The 7698-nt window shown below is 43.7% G+C and overlaps 1 long non-coding RNA gene across 2 annotated transcripts in view; it reads right to left on the bottom strand.

The window, feature by feature from the left end:
• Positions 1-62: 62 nt before the first annotated feature.
• Positions 63-7698, bottom strand: part of LOC144585734 (uncharacterized) — an 8486-nt gene continuing 850 nt past the window's right edge. Inside the window, exons 1-4 of one of the 2 annotated variants that reach the window (XR_013540230.1) lie at positions 7172-7698; positions 4002-6991; positions 2980-3139; positions 63-638 (exon numbers count right to left, since the gene is read on the bottom strand). The exon at positions 7172-7698 is cut by the window's right edge and continues 850 nt beyond it. This is a non-coding gene — a long non-coding RNA (uncharacterized LOC144585734). The remainder of the gene's footprint in view (positions 639-2979; positions 3140-4001; positions 6992-7171) is intronic. The other variant, XR_013540231.1, reaches the window with a different exon arrangement.

Here is a 7698-nt window from a genome sequence, read left to right as displayed (position 1 = left end):
AAATTGAGCCCCGAAACAATCGGCAGCCTGCGGAGCTGCCGTAATACAGGGGCGGCGCGATCAGTATGACGACCCATAGTCCGCAATCCGGCCGCCACGTTTGAGTCCTGCGGAAGCGTCGTGACACTTTCCATCGACGGGACCACATGGAGCCTGTTAGCCCACTGGTTCTTAACCTTTGTTACTCGGATGTTTTTGGACTGCAACTCCCAGAAGCCTTCACCATCAGCTCTGGTGGCTGAGGTTTCTGGGAGTTGCAGTTCAAAAACACCTGAGTAACAAAGGTTAAGAAACACTGTGTTAGCCAATCTAGATTGATTACTAAGCTACAATAATGGGTACTTCTTGAGCCTACAGTGGCTCCTTATGATACACTGCCCGTATATGATTAACCCGCACCCCACCCCCACGGAAGGCCAGACTCCTGGGCTCTTTCAGAATCAACGCTGATCCAAGGCTAGAGGTAGGGGTGTATTTATTTATTTTATATCCCGCCTATCTGGTCTTACGACCAATCTCATGTATGATGAGCAACTGTCTCCAAGTGAAGATGAGTGAGTACTTGCAGAGTGTATCCTGTCTGTTTTGGATAGCCTCTGAAGGAAAGTCTATGAAGGGATTTCCTTCATCCCGTCATCCTATAAAGAAAAATACAGAATTAAATCTCGTGCACCAACTCCCCTGCCGAAAAGACAGCTATAGAACGCTTACACCTTCCTCTATATAGGAAGAGACACCAAAGCATCCTTGAAGAAAAGCCCACAAAGGGATTGCCTTCATCCTGTCATCCAATAAAGAAAAAACTAAGCTTGCCATATTAACGTTAAGAAGCACATTAACATGAAAAGCATTCCTTTGCATTTTGTTTCTTTCTCTTTTGGCAGGGAACAAGAAAATAAAGCATAAGAACACTAATAATAATAGAGAAAACGGAAGCTCCTCGTCCACACGTTCATAGAAGAACTTTCAGTGGCTCCACGAAGCTGCAAGCACTTCCTCCTCATGTCTCCGATGCTCCCGTTAAGACAAAGTAAAATATTTAGTCTCACCGGATCGCTTCCTACAAATCTGCTTCATCCATAGAACCTGACAAATAGCCCTCCAACTTAGACGACGATGAAGATTTTATTCATTTGACGTTTTTCTACCCTGTCTTCCTGCTAAAAACAGGACCCAAGGCGACTCACAGCATTAAAAGACAATATTTAAAAGTTAAAATCAGTCATTAACCCAAAAATTTGTAGAACATCGTTATTCCTATCATGATTATTGCTAACAAAAATACCCAGTTTGCTGTAGTAGAGAGAGCGCGTTAATAAATCAGCAAGCCTGGGTTCAAATACCCACCGAGAGGAGTAACATTGAATTAAACAAGAGCATTGAATTAACATTCTGCTGTTGGATGAAAATTGGTATCATTCACTTTGAAACCTAGGCGTTGTTTCTTGCATACAATTTTTCCACCCAGAACACACAGGCAGGGGTGGCTGCCAGTTTTTGTTTATTAATTACATGCCTAGAACAGACAAACCCACTGCTTTATTTTCCTGTTTGGGAATGTCTTCTATTTTTTTGTTTGTTTTTGCCACACCCACTGAAAGAGGTTTTGGGGGGAAAGAACATACCTTAGGCAACATTCGATTCCCTGAAATAAAGCCAACGTTGCATAAGTCGTTGTTTTGTCTGGTGTTTTTTTTAATGCACACTTAGAATGGTCAAATTAGAAATTCCAAGTTCCTGATTTATTTAGTAGATTTGGAAACCCAAGTTGAAGAAAACTAAGATTGACCAGTGACTGATGTTTCATCCGAGAAGCCAAAATAGGAGGACAGTATTTTTAGGCGGCACTACAGTATTTTCATTCACCAATGCATATTCAGTTTGTTGTACAATATGTTCATTTCATTTTGCAGTTGAGTCATTTTAGCAGCCTGTCATCATTCAAGAGGAAATCTTTGAAGCGAAGACGCTGCTTAACACTCTCAGCAACACATAGGCAAGAAGAGGAAAACATTAACCCCTGCAAATTACTGAGCCGAAAACTCTGCAGAGCACAAGATACATTAATAAGGGGGGTGTTTGGCTATTTGATAGGGGTCGGGTGGGGAGACAGTAGATTAGACCCTCCTGAGCAACCACTGGATTGCAGTAGAGTAACACAGGTCCCCCACGAGAGGTTTTATCAGAGAGAGTCAAGATTTCCAACCTACCGGAGGCGGCTAAAAAAAGAGGTAATAAACGACTTGACTTTGTGTAGAAAAGGCTGCCAAAGTGGCTCAAACTTTTTTAGGGGCTCGTCAGATGGAAATAACCCCCCCACCCCGCTGAACACCATTCATTGAGGAAAAGCCTGCCTGAAGAGACAGGTCTCCACCTGCTTGGACAAGGACAGCACGGAGAACACTTCTCCTTTCAGGGAAGAGATGCAGCGTACCAGGAGCAAGATGCTCGCAAAGCATCATGTCAGGTTACCGGGTTTGTTTTTTCACAGCCAAAACCAAAGATTTTGTGTCCTTGTAAAGGGTAGAGTTAGTTCTTGTGGACTGAGGTCCATTTCAGTAGTCAAGAACCTGTGCTGCTTTTAAGATCACAAGTTTCCCCTTTAGGCATTTGTTGGGGGACTCCCGGATGACTTCCAAGGAGGGGGAGCCCTATTCTTCAGGCTTTCCCCACCGAAATTCCCATGGCTGGAGGTGAGGCGGGGAGGACCAGTTTTTCCATAAGAGGATCAAGAGTACCAAGCTGTTAAAAAAGACCCAGGCACAGTAAGCGAAAAATAGAAAGCAAAAAAAGAAAAGAAAGAAAGAAAGAAAAGAAAGAAAGAAAAAAGAAAAGAAAAGAAAAGAAAAAAAGAAAAGGAAAGTGTGCTGCTTCTATACCGCCCCATAGTGCTTCAAGCACTCTCAGGGTGATTTATAAGTTAATTATGCAGGCTACACATTGCCCCCACCCAGCAAGCTGGGTACTCATTCTACCAACCTCAGAAGGATAGAAGTCTGAGCCAACCTTGAGCCGGCCACCTGGGATCGAACCCCAGGTCGTGAGCAGTTTTGGCTGCAGTACAGCATTTTAACCAGTCCACCACGAGGCTCTCATAAGGATGGAGGTTCCATATGGAGCTGCAGTTTTCTCCATTTTCCTTCAATCAAAGTTAGAAAAAAAATAATATTTGAACGACTGTAACAAACTAGCGCTAATTGGACAGCAACGGGTTGCGATGCAGGGCAACGCCAACAGAGTAAGGTCACGTTCATTTACCGAGAGGATGTCACACAAAGTTGACAGCCAGGGGCAGAGGTGGGAAAAAATATCCTGAAATTCAGGTTTCCAAGACACTATTATTTATTTATTCATTTTATCTAAAATACTTTTAGCCCGCCTTTCTCCTTAAAGAGGCCACTTACATTGTTGAAAGACAATAGTTAAAAGCAGAAACAAGGACTATCCAACAGCGGTTTACATCATTAAAAGGCCATATTTAAAGTTAGGACCAATGAATACAGAGAGGCACCTTCCATCAACAAAATATTATATTAAAGGTAAAAGCAGTATGTGAATATTATAAATGAACAAAGTAAAATCACTCTGAATAAAGCAAAACACCAGTAGTAGTAAACATCCAGTCATAGGTATAATGCATGAAAATCCACCTAAAAACCACACTTAGGTAGGCAGACACTCCGGGAAGAGTTGCCTGAAGAGAAAGGGCTTTATAGGTCAAAACCAGCTGTTTAAATTGAGCCCAGAAACCGATCGGCAGCCTGCGGAGCTGCCATAACACGAGGGCGAGGCGATCCCTATCAGGAACCACAGTCCGCAATCCGGCCACCACGTTTTAGTCCTGCGGAAGTATCTTGACACTTTCTATCGACGCGACCAGTTGGAGCCCGTTACCCAATCTGGATTGATTATTAAGCTACAATAAAGGGTACTTCTTGAGCCCACAATCACTCCTTATGATAAACTACCCCTATGGGCTTAACTCCCACCCCCCACTCCACCTGCACAGAAGGCTAGACTGCTGGTCTCCTTCAGAAGCAACGCCGACGCAAGGCCAGAGGCGTGGGATGTACGATGAGCAATTACCTCCATGTGAAGATCCCTGAGCGGTTGCAGAGCGGATCCCGTCTGTTTATGGATCTCCATAGGAAGATAGCCAAAATAACCCCTGAAGGGATTTTCTTTTCCCCGTCATCCTATAAAGAAAAATACAGAATCAAATGTCCTGTACAGAATCCCCATCCTAAAAAGACAGCTATAGGTTGCTTACACGTTCCTCTATATAGGAAGAGACACGAAAGCATCCTTGAAGGAAAGCCCACGAAGGGATTTCCTTCGTCCCGTCATCGTACAAAGAAGAAACTAATCCTGGCACATTAACGTTAAGAAGCACATTAACATCCAAAGCATTAGTTTACATTTTGTTTCTTTCTCTTCTGGCAGGTATTAAGAAAAAGAAACCACCACAGCACACGTTCCTTTATCGATACTAATAGAGAAAACGGAAGCTCCTATTCCACACATTTATAGAAGACGTTTCGGCCGCTCTACGAAGGCGCAAGCACCTCCTCTCGACGTCTCCGACGCTCCTACTAAGGGAAAGTAAACTATTTAGTATCACCGGATCGCTTCTTACAAATCCGCTTCGTCTAGAGAACAGCCCTCCAACTTATGAGTTCTAAGACGACCGTGTAGATTTTATTCATTTGAAGTTTTTCTACCCTGTGTTCCTGCTGAAAACAGGACCCAAGGTGACTCACAGCATTAAAAGACAATATTTATAAGTTAAAATCAGCAATCAACCCAAAAATTTGTATAACATCGTTATTCCTATCATGATTATTCCTAACGAAAACATCCAGTTTTGTGTAGTGGAGAGAGTACGTTAAGAAATCAGGAAGTCCGGGCTGAAATCCTCGTTGAGAAACATCACAGAGCATTAAATTAAGCATTGTGCTCTTGGTTCTTAACCTTTGTTACTCGGATGTTTTTGGACCGCAAGTCCCAGAAGCCTTCACCATCAGGTCTACTGGCTGAGGTTTCTGGGAGTTGCAGTTGAAAAACACCTGAGTAACAAAGGTTAAGAACCACTGTGTTAGTCAATCTAGATTGATTACTAAGCTACAATAATGGGTACTTCTTGAGCCTACAGTGGCTCCTTATGATACACTGCCCATATATGCTTAACTCCCACCGCCACGGAAGGCCAGACTCCCGGGGTCCTTCAGAAGCAACGCTGATCCAAGGCTAGAGGCAGGGGTGTATTTATTTATTTTATATCTCGCCTATCTGGTCTTACGACCACTCTCATGTATGAGCAATTGTCTCCAAGTGAAGATCCCTGAGTGCTTGCAGAGTGTATCCTGTCTGTTTTGGTTAGCCTCTGAAGGAAAGTCTATGAAGGGATTTCCTTCACCCCATCATCCTATAAAGAAAAATACAGAATTAAATCTGGTGCACCAACTCCCCTGCCGAAAAGACAGCTATAGAAGGCCTACACCTTCCTCTATATAGGAAGAGACACCAAAGCATCCTTGAAGAAAAGTCCACGAAGGGATTTCCTTCGTCTTGTCATCCTATAAAGAAAAAACTAAGCTTGCCGTAGTAACGTTAAGAAGCACATTAAGATGAAAAGCATTCCTTTGCATTTTGTTTCTTTCTCTTTTGGCAGGGAACAAGAAAATAAAGCATAAGAACACTAATACTAATAGAGAAAACGGAAGCTCCTCGTCCACACGTTCATAGAAGAAGTTTCAGTGGTTCCACGAAGCTGCAAGTGCCTCCTCCTCGTGTCTCCGATGCTCCCGTTAAGGCAAAGTAAAATATTTAGTTTCACCGGATCGCTTCCTACAAATCCGCTTCATCTAGAGAACCTGACAAATAGCCCTGCAACTTAGACCACGGTGTAGATTTTATTCATTTAAAGTTTTTCAACCCTGTCTTCCTGCTAAAAACAGGACCCAAGGGGACTCACAGCATTAAAAGACAATATTTAAAAGTTAAAATCAGTCATTAATTCCAAAAATTGCATAACATCGTTATTCCTATCATGATTATTGTTAACAAAAATACCCCGTTTGCTGTAGTAGAGAGAGCACGTTAATAAATCAGCAAGCCTGGGTTCAATACCCACCGAGAGGAGTAACATTGAATTAAACAAGAGCATTGAATTAAACATTCTGCTGTTGGATGAAAATTGGTATCATTCACTTTGAAACCTAGGCGTTATGTTTCTTGCATAGAATTTTTCCATCCAGAACACACAGGCAGGGGTGGCTGCCAGTTTTTGTTTACTAATTACATGCCTAGAACAGACAAACCCACTGCTTTATTTTCCTGTTTGGGAATGTCTTCTTTTTCTTGTTTTGTTTTGTTTTTGTCACACCCCCTGAAAGAGGTTTTTGGGGGAAGGAACATTCCTTAGGCAACATTCGATTCCCTGAAATAAAGCCAACGTTGCATAAGTCGTTGTTTTGTCTGGTGGTTTTTTTTTTTAACGCACACTTAGAATGGTCAAATTAGAAATTCCAAGTTCCCAATTTATTTAGTAGATTTGGACACCCCAGTTGAAGAAAACTAAGATTGACCAGTGCCTGATGTTTCATCCGAGAAGCCAAAATAGGAGGACAGTATTTTTAGGCAGCACTATTTTTATTGAGAAATACATATTCATTTTGTTGCACGTTCATTGAATTTTGCGGTCGAGTCATTCTAGCAGCCTGTCATCATGGAAGAGGAAATATTTAAAATGAAGCTGCAGCTTAATAGTCTGTGCAACACAGAGGAAACCATTAAGTCCTTGAAATTACTGAGCCGAAACCTCTGGACAGCACAAGATCCATTAAAAAGAGGTTGTTTGGCTATTTGATGGGGTCGGGCTGGCAGACAGTAGATGAGACCCTCGGGGGGGGGGGATTGCAGTAGAGTAACACAGGTCCCCGACTATAAGTTTTATCAGAGAGAGCCTAGATTTCCAAACAACCGCAGGCAACTAAAAAGGAAGGTAATAAACGACTTGACTTTGTGCTGCCAAGGTGGATCAAACCTTTTCTAGGGGCTCCTCAGATGGAAACACCCCCCCCGCCCCGCTGAACACCCAATTTATCACCCCCCCCAACAAACTTTGAACGTTGATCTGAAGAAAAAGGCCTTCTTGGTCAGGCTTGGCTACCTGGAATCCGAAACGAACTTGTGGAGCAAGCGAAGAAGAAGCAGGAAGAGCAGCAGCCGCCGCCACCGCCGCCGCCGGTCTCCTCAGGTTGACGACACAGCGGCCAGCCAGCAAACCCCACCCCTCCCGTTTAGTTTATATACGAAACGCGCGAGGTGAGGGGCTCTACGTCACGAGACGGCCCAGTTAATTGGGGGGCGTATCGGGCAGTGGATTGAATTCAACCAATGGGCTTTAAAAAAACCCGGGAGGAGGCGGTGCTGCGGAAAGTGAGGGAAATGCCGCTTGAGGGGTGTTTCGACTTCAGGTTCCCATGCGAAAGGAAGTCGGGGTCGTTCTCGTGCGGGGGCTGGGGGGGTTGAGTTCTACGCGGGGAAGCGTTCGAGGTACTAATGAAGGGACTGTGCCGTGCCAGAGGTGGTTTTTGTTTCTTTCGTTGGTGAAGCAAAAGAGAGAAGAGGTTAAGAGTGTCTAGGGTTCCGTTGGGGAGGTGCACCTCTTTGTACGAATCAAGTGAAGGGGGAGCG

This window comes from Pogona vitticeps, unplaced genomic scaffold (genome assembly GCF_051106095.1).
Source record: "Pogona vitticeps strain Pit_001003342236 unplaced genomic scaffold, PviZW2.1 scaffold_78, whole genome shotgun sequence".
Classification (NCBI taxonomy): domain Eukaryota; kingdom Metazoa; phylum Chordata; class Lepidosauria; order Squamata; family Agamidae; genus Pogona; species Pogona vitticeps.
The sequence above is the reverse complement of the archived record's forward strand: the minus strand, read 5'-3'. Positions and strand labels throughout refer to the sequence as shown.